Source organism: Heterocephalus glaber, unplaced genomic scaffold (assembly GCF_053883595.1).
Source record: "Heterocephalus glaber isolate CG9 unplaced genomic scaffold, H.glaber_assembly_v1.0 deba00000621, whole genome shotgun sequence".
Lineage (NCBI taxonomy): Eukaryota > Metazoa > Chordata > Mammalia > Rodentia > Bathyergidae > Heterocephalus > Heterocephalus glaber.
The window spans coordinates 18539464-18564338 of record NW_028258153.1 but is presented as its reverse complement, the minus strand read 5'-3'; the positions used below and the strand labels follow the sequence as shown (position 1 = coordinate 18564338).

General features: G+C 41.9%; 1 protein-coding gene and 1 long non-coding RNA gene across 2 annotated transcripts in view; one reads left to right on the top strand and one right to left on the bottom strand.

Moving 5' to 3' along the window:
* Positions 1-3891, bottom strand: part of Cmklr2 (chemerin chemokine-like receptor 2) — a 59422-nt gene extending 55531 nt beyond the window's left edge. Inside the window, exons 1-2 of the mRNA XM_004851156.3 lie at positions 3670-3891; positions 494-601 (exon numbers count right to left, since the gene is read on the bottom strand). The gene's annotated coding sequence lies outside the window, so the exon portion shown is untranslated. The remainder of the gene's footprint in view (positions 1-493; positions 602-3669) is intronic.
* LOC147829375 (uncharacterized) overlaps positions 1-24875 on the top strand; it is a 26515-nt gene extending 1640 nt beyond the window's left edge. The window contains exons 2-3 of the long non-coding RNA XR_015449199.1: positions 13173-13277; positions 24732-24875. This is a non-coding gene — a long non-coding RNA (uncharacterized LOC147829375). The remainder of the gene's footprint in view (positions 1-13172; positions 13278-24731) is intronic.

Here is a 24875-nt window from a genome sequence, read left to right as displayed (position 1 = left end):
AGCAAAAATTAAAAGGTTTGAGTTTTCAGACAGATGAAAGCCTAGAGTGGGCAAGAAGGGGCCGTAAGGGGATGGAGGCTTTCTTGTGGAGGGGGTGGGAGAGGATTAAAGGAACAGTTTAGAGATTCTTCTTTTACCTAAAGTGTTTAGGACTCACACATGTAGATGATTTAAGGAGACTGCTTCCTTGTCAGTATGAATACTTCTTTTCTTTTTTTTTTTTTTTTTTTAGTATCAGGGATCGAACTCAGGACCTTGCGTTTGCGCAGCAGGCGCCAGAACCACTGAGCTAAATCCCCAGCGAATACTTATTTTCTGGGGGACTTGAAGCTTCTAGTTACTGAAAACAAAACCAAAACAATGTAAGGCTGCAGAAGTTTATAGACAGGAAGAGGGAAAAAGGAGGCAGAAAAAAAAAAAAGATTATGCTTCAGAGTGCAAAGGGTTGAGGATGGTATGGAAGAAGAACATGAAAAGCCTGCGGCACACTTACCAGTCAATGCTGATGTTTCTTTTACCTCCCACCTTGCTCGCCAAGAGAAAATGTCACAGGGCTGTGTCTGAGAACGTTCCTGAGGCTCAGATGAGGAAGTTAATTCACCTTGAACAGAGAGTGTTTGGGGGGTTTGAGATTTTATTAAGTAGAAATTAAAAGGTACTCAAAAAATCGAGTGTGAGCGCTTTAGAGAGTGGCGCCTTAGTGCTAGAGTAGGGTATATTTATGGCCCTTGAGGGGTCTTCAGGATGGGTGATCCAGGAGGGTTACCCCATTGTCTGTCAGATCCCCACTTGGCAGCCAGTGGCAGATGCGACCCTTCTCATGTGTTAGAAGTTGAGGGCCAGAGATTTAGCTCAGTGGTTTTGACGCCTGCTATGCAGGCACAAGGACCTGAGTTCGATCCCCGGTACCAAAAAAAAAAAAAAAAAGAAGTTGAGATCTACTGCCCTGTCACACTGCTTCTTCCATGAAGGTAGAGGAAGCACACTGTACAGGCAAAAAGAACAAATCCGGAGCCTGATTTAGAGGCTTACTGGGCCTTTAAGACCTTTAGGAATTATTTTGAATGCATTTTCTGGAAGGGGAAAGGCTTGAAGCTGCAGTTTCTTTAAAAGTAGTTTAAAAACCTGGATTTCCTTGTCTGTTTTTAAATTTCTTATATCCTTCCTCAGATGTACTTCATGCAACTAGTTATCCCACTGCCCTGTGAGGAGGGCCGTGTCCCCCACTGGCCGTTGGTTTTACAGAGGTCAGCCCTGGAAACCAGCCGGGCACCCTTCCTTCCACTCCTTTCAGCAGCAGATGTGGGCAGCACCGGGCCAGTTAGTGCTGCAGTTAGCTCCTGTTCCTCTGCATGTGTAGTACTAGTATCTACTGACAGTTCTAGTTCATGGTCTGTCATCACACAAAAGCACAATTGCAAGAAGTTTTGATTACTTAACAGGGTTTTGAGGTTTTTTTCTTCTTTTTTTGTTTTTGGTACCAGGGATCGAACTCAGGACCTTGCACTTGTAAGGCAGGCACTGGAACCACTGAGCCGAATCCCCGGTCCTCTTCTTCTTTTTTTTTTTTGTAGAGCAGAAGCATTTGGATAGAGATAACAAGGAAAAATGACATTAAAAATTATATTATGTGGGGCCGGCGATTTAGCTGAGTGGTTCTGCTGCCTCCCTCGCAAGCGCAAGGACCTGAGTTTGATCCCTGGTACCAAAAAAATAAAAAAATAAAAAAATTATATTATGTGTTAAGCATCCTTTCATCACAGTACTTGCTGAAACCCAAGAATAAGTATGCACTTTTATTTTTATGTGTTAGTAAGCATTTAAAACAATCAAAACTTGCTTATCTTTGAGATTAACCCACAAAACTGCATAAAAGGCACAGTAAATAATACCTTTCTGGGGATGAGTACCCTTATTTCCTGTAGGAAATAAGGAGCCCTTCTTTTGTGTGGACAGAACGGGGAGGTATGGAGATCAAACACAGAGCCTTCCCACAGAGCTACATTCCAAGCCCTTTTTAAAACATTTTTTTATTTTTTATTTTTTTGGTACCAGGGATTGAACTCGGGTCCTTCCGCTTTCGAGGCAGGTGGCAGAACCACTGAGCTAAATCCCCGGCCCAGCCCTTTTTTTTTTTTGGTACCAGGGATCAAACCCAGGACCTTGTGCTTGCCAGGTAGGCATGGCGCCACTAAGCTATATTCCTGGCCCTTTTATTTTTTATTTTGAGACAGGTTCTTGCTAAGTCCCTAATTGCCCAGGCTGGGTTTGAACTTGGAATCCTCCTGTCTCAGCCCCCCCAGAGTACTGGGATTACAGGTATGTGCCACCCTATTGGGCTGCAGGGGGTTTCTTGAGAGAGCACACATGCCCTGGGGTCTATGGGGCCACCAGGCTCAGAGAGGAAGACACCCAGGGCCCCTGTTGTATTATTTTGGGAAGCAGATCTCCCATTCCAGGTTTCTCTACTGATGCTGGAAATTTCTCTGATAATTTTCTTTAGAAGATATTACATTGTAAAAGAAGACATCTGTGTTAATCTGTGAAGCTCTAATACTTAGAACAGGTTGGGTTATGTTAAATGAGTCCTTCCCTTCCCAACCCTTAACTCCCAGAAAAAACTGGAGTCAGCAATTTGGCTTTCTATCTTTGATAGGATCGAGGATATCATTCTTTTCTTTTTTTTTTTTTTTTGGTACCAGGGATCTAACTTGGATCCTCGCATTTGCGCAGCAGGCAGTGAAACCACTGAGCTAAATCCCCACTCCTATTCTTTTCTTTTTTGATGTTCAAACAGTGTAACTGTCCCAAATAACCAAATACCCTTATAGGAATTTCAAAAATAGACATTTGTGAGAGTGCAATTAGTCATGTCAATTTTTGTTAATGATCATGTCTCATCTTGCTGTTGTTTGCAAAATAAAAATAAAAATCAGTCCAGAGCAAAAGCCCTGAAAAAGGGGCATATTCTCACAAAGAAGTTGATTTGTGAAAAATGGCAAGACTTGCTTTTTAATTCTTGCGCTTGCCGTGCAGGGAGGCAGCTATCACATGTGTAAGGCCCTTCTCCAGCTTGTTGCTGCAAGGTAGGCCGGGCTGGAGATTAGTGCTTCGGCCTTTATTTGGTGGCGCAGAGAGGCTGTAAGCAAGCAAAGCTTTTCCCAGTGAAGGAGATGGGCTCAGAGTCACAGACAGACTCGGTGGCCCTGGGGTTCCAGTGAGGAGCCATGGCAACGGTGCCATACAGGGGCGTTTTCATGCCACTTAAGCCAGACAATTCTTAAAGGCCCCCGAGGACTAAGCCTTATTCAAATTCTTGCTTTTAATACTTTATTCCCCTCTGCAGGAACCGAGCCTTGAGGATACTGCAGGGGTGGGGGGCGGCGGGGGGTGAGGGGGACACGGCAGGGTGGGAGCCTCTGTTAGAACAAGTATCAACCTCTACATCTTCTTCAGTGAGTTACAGGAAACTCTAATTTCCTGGAGGAAACGTGGGCACCCGTGTCTCTTTTTTAATTTGAGTAAACCTTCACTTTTATGTGCCACATGCCCTTTCAAATGAGATCTAGACAAAAGGATTTAGATTGGGTTTCTAACTGGCAGTCTACTGACTCAGAGGCGTGGGAGGGGTGGAACAGGAGAGTAAAGTTTGGGGGTACAAACACTCACCTCTCAGGGTGCCAGTGCCTGCAACTGCCGGAAGGTGAGGGAGCCCCAGCTCTTCCCGGCTCTGTGCTCTCAATCCTTCAGGCTTAATGATCTCCCTCAGACAACTGGTCCCAGCTGCCCTCCGATGAGGAAGAAGTCTTTTCTCCCTCTGTAAAAAAGGGAGGCAAATATTCTTTTAACTTATTACCCTGGAAAAGGAAATGTGGTTTGCCAGTGGTTAAAGAAATCTGTGGTACATCACTTAGTCATCAGGCGTCTGAGTGACACCATGTTTGGCCATGACTCAAGAGAACAAACTACTCTGGGAGTTCAGGATTTTCCCAATTACCTATTCTAATTACGCTACTTTTCTCATTAAACCACACATAATTTTGAATATGATGTAAGTGTATCTGGATTTTTCCAAAACATCACATTTTAGAAAAGGAAAAGAATCCGAGAATAAGTCATATTTTCTCAACCTCTTTAAGCTGGTTCAGCAGCTAGTTTTGCATTTTTCACTAGGAAATTGGTAGCCTGGGGACATATTGCAGCTGTGAATGTATTTTGTTTGTGCTGCACTGTTTTCTAAAGGTTGGATTAACTTCTGACATTTAATTATTAAGAAATCTTAACTGGCCACCTAGATTACAGGCTCTTCATGAAGAAATTAGCCGGCCTGGGGACACTGGGTGGGAGTCTCAGCAAGGAGACACCTGGAGGTGGCCGAGGAGGGGCTACCCCCAGTGCCGGCTGCCCACTTCGGGCAGGGCTTTACCAGCCGGACACCTTCTCTCTGTCACCTGGCTCACAGACACCATTTATCTTCAGCCAGCAACAATTTGCAGTTTTCCACCCTTTTGTTCCTTTCTGATTCTTTTCCTGTTGAATACACGGAAAGATGTCATTAGGTGCTTTTTTTTTTTTTTTAACTACTTAAGGACATTTTTGGGTTTGTTAATTTAAATGAGCGAATCTCCAGGGTTCCCCTAGTAAACTCTGCATGCATTATAAAGCATGGTGAAACTCACAATGCCAACTTTGATGAATGTCATTATGGAACAGTAGCATGCCAAAGGAGGCATAATGGGCTGCGGTTTACCCAGGTGGAGGCAATAAGGGACGCAACGTCTATAGGGAATTTAAAAGCAATAATGAAACTAACTATAGCCCTGCTGCTTTTTGTCATCACCACGTGCCAGCTGTTGTAAACAAGATCAGTGATGAAATGCTGTTCCCCTCAAAAAATCTTCTAAATTCTAAAGCAATTGCTGTGATTGCTGAGTTTTAATTTTAGAGAGACAATGCAATTTCCATAAAAGTTAATCATTCTTATTTTAATTTTAACATACAGTGCATTTTACGTTGAACATAACTGACAATGCTCCCAGTTAGAGCTATGTGGACTTAGCCCTGCTTGCTTTGGAGGTTAGGTTGCGTTTTCCCTCTCAGATGCCACGTATGCCTGCATTGCAACAATCATTTTCAAATCCACAGTGACAGCACAATCATTTTAAAGATGAATAATCAACTCACTGATTTCAGCTTCTGTATTGCATGCCAGCACATAGGAGTTTTAGTTGTTTTTAAAATTTAAAGTAGTGAAAGAAAGGGAGGGCTGCCGGATGTGCTGTTTTTTGTTTGGCAAACGTAAGTTTTAGTCTATAGATAACTTTTTGTTTTACTGAATTTAGATTTTTTTTAAAGATTGAAAATCATTTTTTTTGAAATGGTCTGTTTTAAAACTAAAGACTGACTCAAAAAGTAAAAATGCTATAGCAATGATGTGATTGAACAGTTGCCTAGATCGTACCATTTACAGGTATTTCAGGTTTCCTAAAATTCGGTTATTAGCTGGACGTGCTGGTGCATGGATGTAAGCCCAACTGTCTGAGAGACTGAGGCAGGAAGACAGGGGTTTGAGGCCAGTGGGCAATTTAGCAAGGCCCTGCCTCAAAATTTTTAAAAGGGGCTGGTGTTGTAGCTAAGGGCCCCCTGGGTTCTATCCTCAGCACAGTAAGAAAGAAAATCAGTTATTAATTGGTAGGCAGTTATTTGCACAAAATATCATTGTATCATTCTGTAACCAGTGTATCATTATATCATTCTGTGCCCTCTGTGGTTAGAGATCTGGGGATGTAGCTCAGTGTAGAGCCCTTGCCTAGCAGGAACAAGGCCCTGGGTTTATTCCCAGCACTGCCAAGAAAAAAAAAGTTGAGTATAAAAATTGAAGAAATGTTTAATTTTCCTTTTTCTTCACTGTAAATATATGTTACCTGCTAATTTTGCTTCCTGGCATAATTATATATATTTGAAGTTTTGGAAAATAATCTCACCCTTTGTATTCTGTTTCCTTTCACGATATTACCAAAAATAATTTGATCCTGCTGAGGAAGAGTTGTGTAAAAATTGCACTGGCTGTGTTGTCAGCGTGCATGGAGGTGACCCACTGATGTGATCGAGGCAGAGATCATCACTGTAATGAAGAGGAGGAGGCTTCTCCCTCTCCCCTCTTGAGTTTGAGCTGTTGTCCTCAAAATAAACTGACAGAGCTGGGGATTTAGCTCAGTGGTTCTGCCGCTTGCCTTGGAAGCGCAAGGTCCTGAGTTGGATCCCAGTACCGAAAAAATAAATAAATAAATACCTAAATAAACTGACAAAACCAAAGGGAGGCAGGGTAGTCTGGGGCTCTGTTAGCAGTCAGTTACAGGCAGGTGACTCTCGAATGTCTGGTAGTGGAGGTTGCTAAGTACGTTTTATTTTGCAGCCTTGGGTGCCATGGCCTGTGGAAAGATAAAGATATGTCTGGTGGTTGAGTCTCTCCATGTGCAGCAGAGGAATGGAGACTTGTATTCCCTTTACAAAGGAAAACTCAGTGCCTCGCTTTTAGGCAGAAAGGGGGATGGCATAGTGTTCTTCCTGTGTTTGCCATTTCCTAATTGCCTTCATTCAAAATAATATTCTTGTTTTTTTTTTTTTGGTACTGGGGATTGAACTCGGGTACTTGTGCTTGCGCAGCAGGTGGCAAAACCACTGAGCTAAATCCCTGGCCCTAAATAATATTCTTTATACCATATGTTATACTCCATATTTATACTGCATATTATGCTGTGGTATCATCTTTATTTTTTATTTATTTTGGGTAGTTTTTTTTGTACCAGGGATTGAGCTTGGGACCTTGCAAGTCAGGCAGTGGCTATTTTTGGTTTTGATGAGATGGGGCCTAACTATGTAGTTCAAGCTGGCCTCCTACTGAATATGTAGCCCAGGCTAGCTTCAAACTTTCCTCCTGCCTCAGCCTCTTGAGGGGTGGGATTACAGGAGCCACACTGGGTCACAGTGTTATGTTTGATCCTCTTCATTAACTCAGCAAGATGCGTCCAGCCCACTGGGTTTATTCCATTGTGTTGGAGCTTTCTTTTCTTCCCTCCCTCCCTCCTTTCCTTCCTTCTTTCTTTCTTATTTTCCTAAGGCTAAGGGAGTGGCTCATTGGTAGAGCACTTCCCTACCTATGTGTGGGGCCCTAGATTCAACCCCTAGTACCAAACAAACAAAACTTTTTTTTAAACATAGTGCAGTGCTTGCCTACCATCCATGCGGCCCTGGGTTCAGTCCCACCGTCCGCCCTCTGAAAAGTGGTAAAAAACACAGAAGATTTATTATCTTAAGCCATTTAAAAACATATAGTTCATCAACTTAATATTCGCATTGTTGCAAACCAGATCTCTAGAACCATTTTACCTTGGCATTTGATATTTGTGTGTGTGTTAAATAACATTTCCCCTGACTTGTTAAAAGGTTTCGACTGGTTCACTGTGTGACGGAAGGACTGGAGGCCCAGCAGCCAGGCTCAAGGACAGCGTGGTGGCTGAGGACACCAGGCTCACTGTGGCAGTGTACTAGAAATAGGCAGAAGGTACACTAAGTCCCTGTGGGGCTGCCTCCTTTGCCTACAATGGCAGAGGGTGGCGTAGAGCTCATGTGGACCAGGTCACTGTGTCTGCCACAGGCCTAAATGGTGCATGGTATCTGCACTGCACCTGCGCATGGGATGATGCATTAGCTGCTGCCTTAGGCCTTACTGCTTTGCGGTGAATGTCATGCCGAAGCACCTTCCAGCCATAGATTGAAAGTAGCTTTGATAGTAATGATCTTTCAGGGCTGGGGGTATGGCTCAGTGGTAGAGTATTTGTTTAACATGGGCAAGGTCCTGGGTCAATCCAACCCCGGCACTGCATACACACTAACTTTTTCAGCTAAGAAATTTACATGTTTATCAGAATATTTATTTTAAATTTTTATTAGTTTGGTGTACATAATGTTTCTATTCTTTGTGTGGAGTTAGCACAGGTACAGTATGTACACGTCTTAATTCTTTTTACTTCCCCTTCCCCTCCCCTCACTACCCTCTCCCTCCATCTCCTTCCCGTTTACAAAAGATCTAGCTCCTTGTTTCCCATTATCTATCTCTTACATTTTGCTCTTTAAATTATTTATACACTGAGTTCCTCACATTAGAGAAACCATGTGATATTTAAGCTCGTGTGTGTCTGATTTATTTCACTTAACATTATGTGTTCAAGGTGCATCCATTTTCCTACAAATGACTCACATTTATCCTTCATGCCGCTGAGTGGTGCTCCATTGTGTTTAAAGGCCACACTTTCTTTTTCCATTCATCTGTTGATGGACATGTAGGCTGCTTCCAGGATTCACCTATTGTGAGTTATGCTGTTATAAACATGAGTAGGTTATTTAGAAAGTACAGAAAAGCATAAAATGATGATTAAAATCATCCTTAACTCCACCATTTTTAGAAACCGCTCTTGACATTTTGGTATGGTTTTTATATTTTAGAAGTATCTATGTGAGATTAGGTTGTTCACGGAGTCTTATAACCTACCCATTTTATTTACACCATGAGTATTTTTCCATGTCATTACATATTATTCCAAAGTATGCTTTTAATGACTGCATAAATACCACACTCTACAGATGTTCTTCAAGGCATTTTAAAAAGGGGCAACTTCATTGCCACCCTAGAATACAAAAGTTTTTGTGCTTTCAAGCTAACCTTCTAAGTAATTTCTGTTTCATCTTGTACAGAAATAAAGTACTATCAAGTTGGCTTCTAAAAGATAAGCAGACTTTAAGAAATATTAAAGTGGAATACCGAATCCTGGCAAATGCTGCAATTTAGGCAAAATAGAATCTGAATCTGGTATTATCTGTCAACAAACAATTTAGAATGCTCTTCCATAAAATTAAATAATGATGTGATGTGTTACCCACTGCACTTGTAGCACTATAATTATGATAATGAGATATATTTAATATAATAAGATGCTATATTTTTAAAATGTCATGCCAGGTGTGCTGCTTGCCATTGCCCTACTCCTGGGCTACTTAATACTTTCCACTTAAGTTTTACAAGATCTAAGGAGGAAAGGGAGGAGAAATTTTTGTTGAATTACAAAGCATATGGAAATGGAAAAATAAAAGCTCCTTTTGTATCCTCTAGAGATAGTTTGCAACAGAACTGCAAGTTTATCGCTTCAGCTGGCGTTCAAAATGGTGAATAGAAATTTACAGTACTTTACAGCATAATAAAAAAGCATGCTTGGTATTTTATTCCCTTTCCTATCATTCTAGCTATAAAAAGTGGAGTAATAATCATTAAGGAAATGCACACCCAAGCCACAATGCAGTGTCACCTGGCTTTATTAAGAAGGGCCATCATCACAGTTTGTAATAGCTACAGCTTGGAAACAGCCCAAATGCCCATCGACTGGAAACTGGATAAAGAAGATGTGGGGTTTTTTTATAAAATGGAGTACTACTCAGCCATAAAGAATGAGAAACTAGAGACATTTATAGCTAAATGGATGCATATTGAGGCCATACTCTTAAGTGAAATAAATAGGACACACATCTGTAAATACTGAATAGTTTCTCTAGTGTGAGAAATTGAAAGTGTAAATAAGGATGAAAATGATTAAAATGAATAATTGATAATTTGAAATAAGAAAAGGTCCAAGGGGTTGGGGATGGTGGAAGAGAAAGGGGAAAGGGAAGAAGGGAAAGAAAAAAATTATGAGAAAAAAAAATGGAATCAAACTCTGTGTAGATTGGGAAGGGTGGAGAGGGTGAAGGGTGCACAGGTAGTGGGAGAAAAAATAAAAACTAAGATGCATCATGTTCTGGTACAAACACCCAATGATAAATGTAAATGTATTTTATACCCAAAATGTACCAATAAATATATATATTTTAAAAAAATAAATTAAAAAAAAGAAGGGCCATCATCAGTGGGCATGGTAACTCATGTTTCTGGTCCCAGCTCCTTGAGACAGTCAGGTGGGAGGAGCACTTGAGTACAGTCTGTATAACATAGGGAGACCCTGTCTCAATACAACAATAACAAAAGAATGACTTGTCAAAAAAGACAAAAGATAGCAAGGACTGATGATGGTGTGGAGAAAAGAGAACCACTGTACACTTTTGATAGGAATATAAATTAGTACAACCAGTGAAGAAATAGAAGCAAAGTGTCCATCAACTGATGGATGGATAAAGAAAATGTGGTACATATACACAGTGGAATACTAGTCAGTTATAAAAAAGGATAAAATCCTGTCATTTACAATAACAGAGGGAAAATGGAGAGCATTGTGTTAAGTGAAATACACCAAGCACAGAAAGATATAAGAATCATGCGATTTCATTCATATATAAATATAAAAATGTTGATCTCATGGAAGTTCAGAATAGAATGTTGCTTACCAGAGGCTGCGGAAAATAAGAGGGAGGGAGGGATGGTACTAAATTAGATTTACATAGGAGTAAGAAATTCAGTGTGCTATTGCCAGTTAAGGTACTAATACATTATTTTAAAGAACTAGAAGAAAGTATTTTGTGTTCATAACATAAAGAAATGATGTTTTTCAGAAAGTAGATATGTTTAACCTGATTTACACATTCCCCGATGTATACATGTAAATATGTACAATTTTTATGTTCTTAGTATCGGTTGAAGCTGGACCTGGTGGTGCACGCCTGTAATCCCAGCATTTGAGAGGCTGAGGCAGGAGGATCGCTATGAGTTTGAGGCCTGGGCTACACACTGAGTTCAAGGCCAGCCTGGACAAACATAGAGAGAACCTGTCTTAAAAAACAAAAAATAAAGTAAAATAACATAAAATAAAATAACATAAAATAAAATAAAAAGAAGTGGAAGTGGCCCTGAAGGAGCTGCTCACCGAGAGAAGCAGCCAAGCTGGTGGTCACCTCACCCCAAGGTCAAAGATGCCACCTGAAGGCTGTGCTAACACCCAGTTTCCAGGTCTTTCCTCTCCAGGACAAAGACTTGACTTTCTGCTTAGTGATAGTATACTGTCTCTTGGTTCAGAGAGAGGGGCACCCTGACCTCCTGACTGTGAAACCTTGGCTTCAGAAGGACTTGGGCCCTCATCCCAGTTGCTCCTGCGCTGAGAGGCTGAATAACTTTCAAGAATGGTTCTGAAATCCTTCACTCCTTTTTTTTTTTTTTTTAATCTGGGGAATGGGGATGATTATATTTATCTACATCATAGCATTGTAGTGAGGTTTTGATGAGACAGTGTATGTAAAGCATGTAAAGAGTAAAGTCCAGTAATGGTTCATGCTACTATTCTACTTGCCAGGTATTTTTTGGTTATACTTTTTAATTGATAAAGTGCCATTCACCTTCTGTCAGGGACCACATTTGCCTCTTCAAAAAGTTATTCCCACTGGGCATGGTGGTGCACACTTGTTATCCCAGTGCTTGGGAGGCTGAGGCAGGAGGATCACCATGAGTGTGAAGCCAGCCTGGGCTACATAGTGAATTCAAGGCTAGTCTATACTACATAGTGAGACCATATCTCACCCCTACCCCCAATAAAACAGACGGACAAAGCTGATCCCACCTTCTTTCTTATCCTCAGAACTACAGTTTTATTTGTGAAAGCAATATGCCTCTAGATAAAGCATTACATTTTCTACTTTCCACTAGCACTAAGAATGGCCACTAAGGAATAAGGAAATACCGGCTAGGGCTGTGATGGCGAACCTTTTAGAGCTTTCAGTGATAACAAACAGCCCACCTGCCATAGGTTCACCACCCCTGGAGTACGGCTTAGAGGAAAGCTGGCTCAGCTTTGAAGTGTGTCATGGAAGGTCAAGTGGCTGTAGGTATAGTTCTTTTGGAACTATAAGGAAAAGGTGTGAGAGAGAGACACACACACACATACAAAGAGTTACTAAAAAGTCTAGAATCCTAGAGATCGCAACTTTGAAATTCTTGAGGCACTGAAGTGTAATTCCAGCAACCTTCCTCCAAACTGCTTTTTCCTGTGCTATATAAGCGCTTATGTTTTTAGTTTTGAGTTTGTTATTCTGTGTTGTCACGCTGAAGTCTACCTCACATACACAGCACCATGTTAAATTCCTTGCATGACTTCATCAAGGAGAAGGTATCATTAGAATAAAGTTTCATTGAGGGAAATAGCCTGGGTAAGCTTGTTTTTGAAACAAACAAATGAAAAACTTTACTGACTGCAAACTTGACCTTACAGAGTTGTTAGGATGGGATAGAAAGAAAGCCCATGCTAGATGTGATAGTGCATGCCTGTAATCCCAGCACTCTGGGAGGCTGAGACAGGAGGATGGAAAGCTTAAGCCCAGCCCGAGCAATTTAGTGACTTTATCAAGATCATGTCTCCAAATACAAAATTAAAGAGGACTGGGGATGTAGTTCTGTGTGAAGGCCTTGAGTTTAATCCACAGTACTGGAAAACAGAACAACATCAACAATAACCCCCCCAGACAGAAAAGAAAGCACGTAATTTGGTTTACTAGTACAGTCCCCTGCACATAGCGATTTCTTAGTTCACAGCTGCTATCACAAAAGGAAGCCAGGTAGAGAAGTCTAGTTTGTCCTTGGAGTAGAAAGCAGCAGCAATCATTGTTACTGTTCCAAGTCCATGGACTTACTGAGATGGAAGCACTACCTGAAGAGAGTGCCAGGACCACTTTGTAATCGCTCAATGTATTTCTGGAGTTGGGGAAAGTCACATGCTTGGAACCCCCTGTGTCCTCATCCTGGCTCAGGTAGGATGTACCTGGGCACCGTGCCTGGTGCTGGGAGCGTGGTCGCCTTTCCTGAGTCTCTGCTCCTATCTGCTGGTGGTGCAACCGGAACTTCGGAGCATTGCTTCTCTTTGAAGTTTCTGAATGGTAAAGACATCTGCAAAGCCATTCCCTTGGGTTCAGCCCCCATCCTGTCAGTGTGACTAGTGATTAATGAATAATTTTGAGACATTCAGGTGGCATTAGAGCCAGAATGGAACCTGAGGTCACTAGTCACATCCTATAGAGGGAGCTTTCCGCTGCCTATTCTGTTTTAACAGCATACTACTTTTAGTTAAATGGTTAAGGAGCAATAAATAGAAGAGCTAGCTCCCAGACAATGTATATGAATCTCACCTTAAGTTTATTCTCCTTAGGAGTGGCTTCTCTGAACACTGCGGCAGTGTCTTGAGTGTACAAGTGTCATATACGTGCTCGTGTACAGCCATGGTGTCCTTTGTGATGTGTAAAACACACAGAAGGTAAGATTTTTGCTTTTCTAGGACTCTGCTCTGCTTATTCAAACTGTGACATAATTTAAGCAGAAGGGAACTTTTTTTTATAATAGCCATTCATAGACATGTATGCATATGTAGTGTAGTATGGTAACTGTATTCGAAAATGATAGATCTTTTTGTGACAGTAAGAAAACAAGGTAATTCAACTTTGTTCTGTATAGAAGAGATAACCCTAAATCAGAGAGATTATGGTATATATACACAATGGAGTTTTTTTGCAGATGACAAGGGAATAAAGAACATCTCTGTGTACTCATGTATGGTAATCATGAAGATATATTTTAGCAAGAGAACATGGACTCAGAACCATGTTATACTGTGCTACTTTTTCTGTAAGACAAAATGTATGTGTGTTTACTTATAGGTAAAATGGATTAAAATGGTTGTCCATGGACCGGGGATTTAGCTCAGTAGTGCCACCACCTGCCTCGGAAGCGCAAGGTCCTGAGTTTGATCCCTGGTCCAAAAAAAAAAAAGGTCTTCTATAGGTGGGATGGGATACAGGGCAGAAAATACAGAGACAGGAGCTAGACTTTTCTAAATCCACCTTGATAAATAATTTTTGTATTTCTAGCAATATTTGCTTTGCATAATTAAAATAATAAAATTGAATCAAATGAAGAGGGCAAGCGTAAAATTGAAAACGAATTATTAGTGAACCTATCAGATTGATAGCACATACAGAGAGAAAAATTACTTCAAGTGATTTTAAAATATATCCTTGTGGGACAGAAGAACTGCAAAGAAATTTAAAATTGCAACTAGCAGTTACTGTTAGAAAGTTTAGCACTGTTATTTTGAAGCTATTACAGATCTATTGGAAAAGCAAAGTGAAATTAAAGCTCATGTTAATAGAATTCTGAATGATCTATGAGCAAATAAATCATGTATAAAAATCAAGAAAGCTAAACTGACACATGGTAATCTTACATTTGAGTTGGAAAATGTAAGAATAAACTCAAAATTATTTTTCTCTCAAAAATGTACATTTTTGCTCTGTTCTCCAAGACACCTAGAAACAGCAAAAGGTCAGTAGCAAAGAACACCAATAATGTCCAGATTGTAGATCCTAAATAACCATTTTCTTCAAGAAGCTGCCGAAGCTCTTTGGAAAAATGATAGGAAATATACAAAATGAGGTTAGTACCTTTCTGCTGGAAAACAAAGATGGTATGGGTTAAGTGGAAAGAATAAAAGGGCCATCCTCTAGTCTTAGAAGAAGTGTTTCAGTTAGGAGTCAAGATAAATAGGACAGGATTTTTTTTTTTTTGGTATTGGAGATTGAACTCAGGACCTTGCACTTTCGAGGCAGGCGGCAGTGCCACTGAGCTAAATCCCTGGCAGGAATCAAGATAAATAATGACTGCAACCATCACATATCCTAATAATCTGTGAGTTCAATGAGTATTGATAAAATATCAATGATATTTTAGGAAACATTTTTTGATCACCATTTAGACATTAGGCATGTGACTCATTTACTCTCATTAACCTGCAAATGAGAAAGGAATGAGAGATTTTTCCTGAGTTTACACTGTATTATAGAATAGCTAAATAATATTAGAGGCTAGTGAAACATGCTGTATTATAGGATGCAAGTTTAAAAAGGAAAGTTTTTCTTTTTCTTTTTTTTTTTTTTTTTGGTACCGGGGATCGAACTCTGGTCCTTACACTTTTGAGGCAGGCAGCAGAACCACTGAGCTAAATCCCTGGCCCAAGGAAAGTTTTTCTTTGAGTAAAGCGTCCACTTAATAATTCACAGGGAAAAAAATATAAAATTTTAAAAGCTAACATTTTGCAATTTTTAAGGACATAATGGATCTAGGAAATGGTCTTCAGTGGATGCTAAAATTACCAGATTAAAAGTTGATGAGGAAGGTTTCCAATTGAGGAGTTAGATTATTTCCATGGACCCACTAATCAATCTTAGCATCACTGAACGTGGGACAGCCAGACACAGTCATTCTCTGCCTCTTGATGTGATGTAATAGGATGCTCACAGAATCACCTGCAAAATTTTTTTGCCTAAACGACATGGAACCAAATCTAATCAAGTCTCTAAATCTAACTACCATGGTGCAAGAGACACCAACTTGCTAAATGGCAACCAAACATCTTCAAAATGGGGAACATTCTAAAGGATAAATGATTCTCCAGCCCATCTGCAGTAGGAGGATGAAAGGGGAGGAGAGGAGAGAGTGTTATAAAATGAAAGAGATTTTAAAGGTCATTAAGGGACATTTTAACCAGATAGAATGTGTGGACCTTGTTTGAATCCTAATTGAGACAATTGGGAATTTTTAGCAAGTTACTCTCTTTTTTTTCTTAACTGCTGTGGAGTCAATGCTTTGGACCTTATGAATGCCAGCCAGGCCAGCACTCAGACACTGAGGTATCCTCCAGCCTCAAGCAAAATTTTAATATGTACTGAGTATTAAATAAAGGATTTCTAATTAACTTTGTTAGATGTGATAATGGAAAGATGGTTTCTTGGTTTTTTATTCTTACAAGTTTACAATGCATACTGAAGTATTTTAATGGGTTCAGTCATTTGATGCCTGGGTTTGAAAAATATGCTCATGTCCTAATGCTAAACAGAAATACATAGGGTACAGTCTTCAGACTAAAATCCTACAGAGATGACCAGGAGGTAGAAAGGGAGAGAATTCCTTGGTGGAAGCGGAAAGATTAGTAACAGAATGGTAATAGTAATAGTAATGGTAACTAGAGGGCTTGGAGAAAGGTTGATTTTTTTTTTCTTTCTTTCTTTTTAATGGAGAGAGATCTTACAGGGAGGGAAGGGAGATGCTTCTGCCTTTTATTTGAATTTTCATAATTCAGTCAATCACATATTGTCTTCCCCTTGCCGGCGAGATGTGCAATATTGCAGAGAGTGTCTGCTTTCTCCCCAGGGTCCTGGGATCAGTCAGCTCCGAGCAGAGCCTGCAGCCAGGGATGGATGTGCAGGGAGAGTGACAGGAAGCTTGGGCTGCTTTAGACAGTTGAAATCTGGGGATTTGTTACTGCAGAATTACCTTGCCCATCTGATTTAAGGATGTATTTTAATACAGTGAAGTGTTTTAATATAATAAAATAGGAAAGGCACCTCGTGGATTCTGATAGTAGCTTTAATTACCAAGACATCAGTGATGGATGACACTTTCCCAGGGCCTGGCTGATTAATGCCACGCTGGTGTGAATGCCCACGCACATGTGTGTGTGTGATGAATAGGCGTGAGTGCAGGGAGCTGTTTGCCTTCTGTGTGCAGAGTACAGGAGTGGCGTGCGTGCTCCTTGAGTGTCTGTATCCACTCTCTCTCTCCAGGCCTTTGTTCTGGGTTTCCAGAGGTTTTTTACTTATCCAAAGGAATGGAAGTGAAGAACAGCCCCTTTGGCAGTGTGGTGACAGCTGGCTCTTCCTTCCCAGTCAGAGTGGGTTTTCGTGCAGTAAGTGGCTGAGGGGCTGGGCCCTCACATCAGAGCACAAAGGGCTGGGGCTGCAGCAATTGCAGGGTGAGACCTTTCCAACCCTAGGAAGAATCTAAGGGGGCTTGGATGCGTTAAGCAACCTTATGGGAAAGGAAGCGCTTGGGAACTTCACCCAGCACGGGCCTGTGGGCTCTGAGGAGCAGGCCAGAGCTGATATCCAGAGCTCCTTCCCCATCTTCAGGCAGGACTGGGAACTTTCTGCCTGCCTCACTCGCTTGAGGCATTCTTTTCCAGCACCGAAATTTGCCAGTTGCTGCTCTCCCAGTTTCCCCTGAGGAGCCGCACTGTTTAGGAATGTGATTCATTTGCCTGTGGCCTAAAATCCCCACTAAAACCTTCCAGGTGTTTTGCAGTGTACAGAAAAGCAGTTCTTGCTGGCTGCCGGTGGGGTCATCTCTGAGTGCCGGTGGCACCGCTGCTGGCTCAGTGAGGCTGCAGTTAGCCGCCACCCTGCAGGCCACCCTGTCCACCTTTCATGGGGTTCGGTGGCCTGAACTCTGTTCATCCCAGAATTTGGACATGCCTGAGAGGCTGATGTGTGTCAGGCAGCCTCAGTCCTTTTGTACTAGGAACTACATGGAAAAGAGATCCTTTTATGGGAAGAAAGAGCTGAAGTGCACAGGTGTTGAGTGCTGGGGTAAGGGGTGGTATGTGTTATTCAGGCCACCTTCTTAATCCTAGAGCCATCGGATGAGGTCAGAGGGGCTCCCCAGAGTGGAGATGGGGACCACAGGGCAGGTTGTGAGGACCACAGTGTGGGTTGTGGGTTCATTTTCAGGGAGAAATGTGAAAAGATTTACTGGCCAAAAGGCCAGGGATTTAGCTCAGTGGCGCCACCACCTGCCTCGAAAGTGCAAAGTCCTGAGTTCGGTCCCTGGTACCAAAAAAAATTACTAAGATTTACTGGGCTGAATTAAAAAATAGACTCAGGAAGAACAGAGTGTGGGCCCTCAAGAGAAAGGCACATTATGGTCTGGGCTTGGAGTTTTATGGGATTCTGCTGTGCCCCCAAGATGGGTGGTCTAGAGCTGAATGTGGGTGGTGGCACTCGCCTGTGGTCCCAGCAGTCAGGAGACTGAGGAAGGAGGGTCACAGTAAGTTTGAGGCCTGCTTGGGCTACCTAGTGGGTTCAAGGTCAGCTTGAACTACGTAGTGAGACCCTCTCTCAAGAGACAAACACAAAAACAAAAAAAAAGAAATGAGTGATCTAGGATGTGTATTCCTGTTGTCTGTCAGGCTACTCACTTAGTGCCCTGGCTAGAACATGAACCATTTGTATGTGTTTAGAGATACAATTTTCCTTTCCTCCTTTCCACCTATCTTTATTTCTTGTACCCTACCTGACTGGGAGAAGGATGAGAGCAAGCCACAGTGCACAACAAGTAGAAATGGAAAAGTCAGACCGTTGTCACCTTCTATAAACGAGAAGAGCACTAGAAGCCTTGCTTCCAGGCCTGCCCTGAGAGTGCTGACCTTCCTGTGTCACCTCTGGCTCCTGCTCCACCGAGCAGCCCCCCTCCCCTCAGCCCCCTTGGTCTTCTGCAGTGACCCGGATGTGGGACTCAAGCACTTGTTCATCCTTTCAAAGCTGTGTCACACGAGGTGGCTCTACACCTGACAGATCTGACTGGATATTTGGAAACTATATCGTCACCAGTGTTGCTCATGAGCCACCTGGCCACTCTGGGGTCACTTGCCACTTTGGATATCAGCACGCTCATCATGCTCATCAGTGCTTTCAGAGCATTGTGACTTAAGGGCTATTTCAGGCACTTACAGGGGACAGGAGGCTCAATGCCCCATCCCACCCCCCAACAGATGAGGATCACAAACAGGAGAATAAACACTCAGCTCCCCAGACCCCTAGTGGACAATTCTTGTTTTTTTAACTTTCTAAAAATTGGTCTATACACAGTTCATAATAATTGCATTCATCTTGGGGAACTGGAACCTGTGCAAGTCATATCTTAATCGGTTTCACTTCCCATCTCCCCATCCCCAATTCCCCTTCCATCGTCACCAAGTCTCCCTCCCTGACAGCTCTGCTCCAGTCCTACCCCAGCCTTGGAGGGCCCCCCCCCCGCCCCCGGCTGAGGCTGAGCCTGAGCCTTGGTCCCTCACTCCACTCAGCTTGGCTCCGTGACTCATCATCCTGCTTCTTTCTCTTCTCACTCTACCCACCCCCTTGCTTCTGTTTCCTGGCAACGCTTCACAAACTTCGTACCCTGACCTTCCTAGGGGCAGCTTTTTGAGCAAACCTAAACCCCAAGACACTGCGTTTCTGTTCTGTGTTTTTCCTGGGCTACTAACAATTTAAATTACGCACCCTCTCTTCATTCCTCAGGCCTTTCATCTTCCATCGGAAGTCTCCTTAATGGACAAACCAACAGACCATTACCTAGTGTAGGCAACACAAAGGAGCTATGTCTCTTTTTTTTGATGCAGTACTAGGGATTGAACCTGGGATTTTTGTTTTGTTTTTGTTTTTGTCTTTTTTTTAGTACCAGGGATCGATCTCGGGACCTTGTGCTTTCAAGGCAGGCGACAGAACCACTGCGCTAAATCCCTGGCAAACCAGGGATTTTTGCATGGAGCTACATCCTCAACACCCCCTCCCATATTTTCTTTTCTTTTTTTTTTTTTTGGTACCGGGGATCAAACTCTGGTCCTTGCACTTGCGCAGCAGGCGGCGAAACCACTGAGCTAAATCCCCAGCCCACATATTTTCTTTTTTAAATTTTGAGACAGAGTCTCAGTAAGTCACTACATTGCCAAGGCTAGGCTCTAACTTATGATCCTCCTGCTTCAGCCACCCAGATTGCTGAGATGCCAGACCTGCGACAATGTGCCCTGTGGGACCTGGGGGTTGAAAACTTCAGTCTTCCATTCCTCACTTCTCCTGGGTCTGTTTGCTGAGGGAAGCAGTGGAGGGATCCCTCGGCCCTTGATGCACATTGTGCACATGCTGTAGCCCCTTGGAAAGCAGAAATGACTGCAGTAGTGCTGGTTGTGCTGGCATATGCCATAATCCCAGCACTCTGGGAGGCTGAGGCAGGAGGATGGCAAATTCAAGAGCATTCTGGCCATCTTAGTAAAACCTTGTCTTAAAAATAAAAAAAGGGTGAGGGGTGTGGCTCAGTGCAGAGGCCCTGGGTTCAATCCCCAGCACCTGGCTGGGCTGAGAGATACATTGCAGGCAGCTTTCAGAGATAAGCAGCACCATTTACAAGGAATTTGAGGGAGGATTAGATTTCCCACAGCATGCATGGGAATGGAATCCAGGCTTTTCTTTTAGGTGATGTCTGTTTCGATGATTTTCTCCTGCAAGCTTGAGGGGCCTGGAGAATATGCATGATGTTCAGATGGCTGCGATTATTTCCCACGTACTCTAGTTTGTGTGTGTGTGTGTGTGTGTGTGTGTGTGTGTGTGTGGTACTGGGGATCGAACTTTGGGTCCTTGCGATTCGAGGCAGGCAGCAAAACCACTGAGCTAAATCCCCAGCCCCCATCCATCCCTTTAATTTTGAGACAGAGTCTCACTAAAGTTGCCCAGGCTGGGCTTGAACTTGTGACCCTCCATCATCAGCCTCCTAAGAAGCTGGGATTATAGGCATGCATCACCGGGCTTCTTGACCCCTTGAAGAAAGCTTAGAATTGGGAATGATTTCAAAAGCAAAATCTGCTAAGGAAAGTTCCTGAGGGTTTTGTGACTTAATTCTTCGGAAGTATGAAATTGATAGGTAACTGCTTTAAGATCATACAGACTTGGGATTTAGTGAGGCTCAAAATAATAACATTTATTGAATGTGTGTGTGTGTGTGTGTGTGTGTGTGTGTGTGTGTGCTGGTGACTGGACCCAGGGCCTTACACATGCAAGGCAAGTGCTCTACTATGAGCTACACTTCCAGCTCGTTACTGAATATGTTCTTGGATACCTGAATTGCCTAAAATTGAGTGAGTTTTTTCTGGAGAAAAGATTTACAGTTTTATCTGATTCTTGGTGGGGATTGTGAGCCCCCAAAAGATTAAAGCATGTAATATATTCTAAGAAGAGAAATATTTTGGATCACATAAAGCTATGAACACATGACCTCCATCCTGTTTGCTTTTTGTTTTTGGTACTGGGAATCAAACTCGGGATCTTGCGCTTGCGAGGCAGGGGCAGCACCACTGAGCTAAATCCCCGGCCCAATGTATAGATTTTTATTTAAAACGATAATGATAAAAGCAACCACAATCATCAGGATCATGATGCAAAGCTGACATTCATGCTTTTTTTTTTTGGTACTGGAGATGAAACTCGGGTCCTTGCGCTTGTGCAGCACGTGGCAAAACCACTGAGCTAAATCCCTGGCCCCAATACATGCTTTTTTATGTGTGGAAAATATGGGTTTTTACTCGTATGGATTCGGGTTCAAGTCCCACTTGGCTGTTTAATAATTATATGACCCTGACCTAGAACTTCATCTTGTTTAGCATATTTTCTTTTCTCTAAAATGAGAATCTTACCACATATGTTGCTATAAGAATCAGAAAGATTGTGTGTCACTTCCTTGGACCTGCATGTGACTTACATGGGTTTCTCTTTTAACTGGAGTTGGTTGATAGAGAACTGAGTCTAGGTAAGCTGGTTGAAGTAGAAAAGTAGCCCCAATTTGCAAGCCCAAAGAAACAGATTCTAGATGGAGTGCTCCAAATGAATCTCAAAGCCATGCTGCAGAATCAGGAGCCCAAGGAAGCTGCTGTGTATTCTGTCTTCAGGAAAACATTTGCTGAATTGGGAGCTGCCACAAGGATTGTTGGCCAGTGCAGATGTGTCAGGGAGCGATCATGGGTAGAGACAGCTTCAAACAGCTTGCCGCAGTCTGCCTGCCTCTTTACAGCTGAGGAGCGCCGAAGCGTTGCTTGTGCTCTTACAGAAAAGACTCTTTTCAACCCCCCTTTCTTTTGAGACAGAGTCTCCCTGTGTACCACAGGCTGGCCTTGAACTCATGACAGTCCTTCTGCCTCAGTCTCCTGTGTACTGAGGTTACAGATGTGCACCCCTAGCTCCATTTTAGTTCTTTTTTTTTGGTACCAGGGATCGAACTCGGAACCTTGCGCTTGCAAGGTGGGCACCGGCCTAGCTCCGTTTTAAAAGCAGAAACGTAGAAGCAAAAAGAAAGCAGGCTTCCTACCTCATTGTGTGATTTGATGAACCTATGTCTCATCCAGAGTCCTATCTGCAGGGATTTCCTGAAGATGTAGGATTTTTTTCTTTACTCTTTCACCCAGCCCCATAGAAGAGGGCACACTAGATGGAGGTTAGGGTGAACCTGGAGTGTCCATCCCCATATGCATCCTAATAAGTGTCGTTGAAATACTACTTCTTAGTTTTTAAATTATAAAAGTAATGTATGAATAGAGTCTCTTTGTAGATGATAAAAACAAACAGAAGTCTATAGATTAAAAAGGCAATATCCCTCAGACCCGTTTAGTTCCCACACTGCTCCCTGGGAGAGCATTTATTGGCGACTTGTCTAATCTTTTGTTTGTGCATATATATAAATATATCTGTACACATATCTAAGAGGTTTTTTAGTGCTATTGGGGGTTGAAACTAGGGCCTTCACACTGAGCTATATTCCTAGCTGTTTTTAAAATTTTGAGACTGGATCTTGCTAAGTTACTTAGGCTGGGCTTAAACTTGCAGTCCTCATGCCTCAGCCTACCAGAGTGTTGGGATTATTACAGGCATACACCATTTGGCTTCTAAAAATATAAATATGATGGACAATGACCAGTCCATCACTGTGACTGGGAATCTTTCTATGTCAGGGGTTAGGAAACTTTCTGTAAAGAGGCAGATAATAAATATTTAGGCTCTGCAGGCCCTATATAATCTCTGTGATATATTCTTCTCTCAGTGTGTGTGTGTGTGTGTGTGTGTGTGTGTGTGTGAGGTGTGATCAAAATATATGGTGGACTCTTAAATTAAAATTATTATAGTAAAAGACACATTGCCATTAATCCCCCTCAGAATAATTCCCTCACTTGGAATACACTTATCCCATCCTTTTTGATACTTTTTTTCTTTTCTTTTTTTTACAGTTTTTTGAGACAGGGTCTAACTATGTAGCCCAGGATGTCCTTGAACTTGTAGCATCCTGCCTCAGCCTCCTAAGTGCTGAGATTAGAGATGTGCGCTACCACTCCCAACCGTCTTGCTACTTATCAAAGCAGTGCTGGAGGTCCTCTTTGATGAGTGTCTTTATGACACTCATGGTGAATGCTACTGCCACATGTCATCCGATGAAAGTTCAGGCTCCTAAAAACATGATGTGTCCTCATCCACTTTATTCACTGGATGTAGCACTGTGAGACTTCTGGCTTTTTATGAAATTTGTCCTCTTTAAAATTGCATAGTATAGTTTTGCACTTTTTTTTGGTACCGGCGATCGAACTCGGGTCCTTGTGCTTGCACAGCAGGTGGTGAAACCACTGAGCTAAATCCTAGGCTGCATGGTATTGTTTTGATAACTATAGGCATTATGTTGAATGGCATATCTCCAGAACATATCCATCTTCCATTACTGAAACTTTATACCCAACGAACAAGGTCCCATCTCCTCTTCTCTTTAGCTCCTGGTTCTACTCTGCTTCTATGGGTTTGATTATTTCCAATACCTTATAGAAGTAGAACCATGTGGTTTTGTCCTTCTGTTACTGATTTATTTCATTTAGCGTAATAACCTCAAGACTCATTCTTGTCGTACGTCAGGCTTTTCTTTCTTAATCCGTGTAAGAGGTGATTTTGTATATAGTGAGAAGTAGGAGTTTGCATCTAGATATCCAATTTTCCCAGCATCCTTTATTGATCGATGACCCAATATTTCCATCATAGCACCTTTATTGAAAATTAGTTGGCTGTAAACTTAGAGACTTATTCCTGGGCTTCTTGTTCTGTCAGTCTGTCTAATATTACGCAACATCATCCTGTTACTATAGTTTTGTATTATATTTTATTTTACTTTATTGTATTTTTTTTTGGTACCAGCGATTGAACTCAGGTCCTTGTGCTTGTGGGGCAGGCGGCAGAACCACTGAGCTAAATCCCAAGCCCTGTATTATATTTTAAAGTTAGGGTACTTGATGTCTCTAGCTTTGTTCTTTTTGTCTAAGATTACCTCAGCTACTCAAGGTCTTTTATAGTTCCATATAAATTTTAGGATTCTTTTCCCCCAAAAATGTGAAGCATGTCATTGGAATTTTGACAGAGGTTGCATTGAATCTATAAATTCCTGAGGGTGTTAAGTATGGATTTATTTATTTATTTGTTGCAGTGTTAGGGATTGAAACCAGGGCTTTGCACATGTTAGACAAGGCCTCTACCACTGGGTTACAGTCCCAGCCCTGGATTTTCTTTCTGAGTGCTGAATAATATTCATATATATATATATATTTTTTTTTTCTTTATCCATTCATCTTTCCATGGGCATTGAGGTTGTTTTAGTAACCATCTTGGCTGTTGTTAATAAGACTATAATGAATATGCACACCCAGATAACTTTTTGAGATCCTGATTTTAAATTTTTTTTGGATATACACCTGGAAGTAGAATTGTTAGTTGAGAGAACAAAATAACATTAAAAAAATCAGAAGTGTTTTGCTACACTGATTTAGACACATTTCCGGTCTAAATTAGTGTAGCAAAACACATCTGAGTTTTTTAATGTTATTTTGTTCTCTCAAACTTTAATTTGCTTATTCTAACATTTTTTTGGTGGAATTTTTTTTCTAACTATAAGGTGAGGGTACCTGCAAATACATAACATTATTTCTGTACTAATTTGGATATCTTACAGTTTTGCTATCTCCCTCTCAATCTCTTTCTTCTTCCTTCTCCTCCCTCTATCCCTCCCTTCTTCCCTTCTTTGTTTCTGTTTTCAGTATTGGGAATTGAATCCAGGACCTTTGCACTGAGCAGCCTCCCCAGCCAGTTTTTATTTTGAGACAAGGTTTCACTAAGTCATCAGGCTGGGATTGAACCTGAGATCCTCCTGCCTCAGTCTCCCAGAGTGCCTGCACCACCAC